Here is an 808-nt window from a genome sequence, read left to right on the forward strand (position 1 = left end):
CCCTGAGGGGCCACAGTATTGAGGATTAGCGTGGCATATGGGTTGTTGCCTACCCTTACCACCTTGGTGCGCCCCATCAGGAAGTCCAGGATTCAGTTGCAGTGTTTAGTCCCAGGGTCCTTAGCTTAGTGATGAGCTTTGAGGAAACTATGGTGTTGAACACTGAGCTGTAGTCAATTTTAGTGCACTCATTTGTTTTAATCGTATTGTCTGAAAGCGTTCAAAATACACTGAAAGCATTCAAAATACATAAGCCTTGAAAACAACAATGCGATGTCAAAACAAGTTGATATTTGGATGTGTGTGCTTTATCAATTTAGACTTCAATATTCTTGTAATGCTTTTTGTATAAAAAAAATCTTAATTTACAGTTCAATTTGAGAAAATGAATTGTGATTAATCACAGCAAATCCTGCAACTAACTCTTAATTTTTTGTATATTGTTTGACAGCCCTACTCTAATACATTGTTCTGTGTAGTGTAGAGATAATTAAGACCTGACGTTTAATCAAAATGTTTTGGCAGCGGTGGGATTCGAACCCACGCCATCGAAATGACTGGAGCCTAAATCCAGCGCCTTAGACCACTCGGCCACGCTACCTTCCGAAGACTTACAGCGTACAGAAACGGATTTGAATATTACAATATTTCATAGGGGTTTCCAAAAGCAATAATATTTTAGTTTTGACCTTACCTTGCCAACACAACAGACGGAGACGTCCATAACACCAGTGGTGGTAGGTTTACTTCGCTGGAAGATTGTTAACTTGTTGCCGCCAGGGACCCACCCTTTCATGGGGCTAACTAC

The 808-nt window shown here is 40.5% G+C and overlaps 1 non-coding gene across 1 annotated transcript; it reads right to left on the minus strand.

The window, feature by feature from the left end:
• Positions 1-519: 519 nt before the first annotated feature.
• trnal-uag (transfer RNA leucine (anticodon UAG)) lies at positions 520-601 on the minus strand. The gene has a single exon. It is a non-coding gene; the product is annotated as a tRNA-Leu (tRNA).
• Positions 602-808: the final 207 nt, after the last annotated feature.

Source organism: Oncorhynchus mykiss, chromosome 20 (assembly GCF_057628025.1).
Source record: "Oncorhynchus mykiss isolate SJ-2025 chromosome 20, ASM5762802v1, whole genome shotgun sequence".
NCBI lineage: Eukaryota > Metazoa > Chordata > Actinopteri > Salmoniformes > Salmonidae > Oncorhynchus > Oncorhynchus mykiss.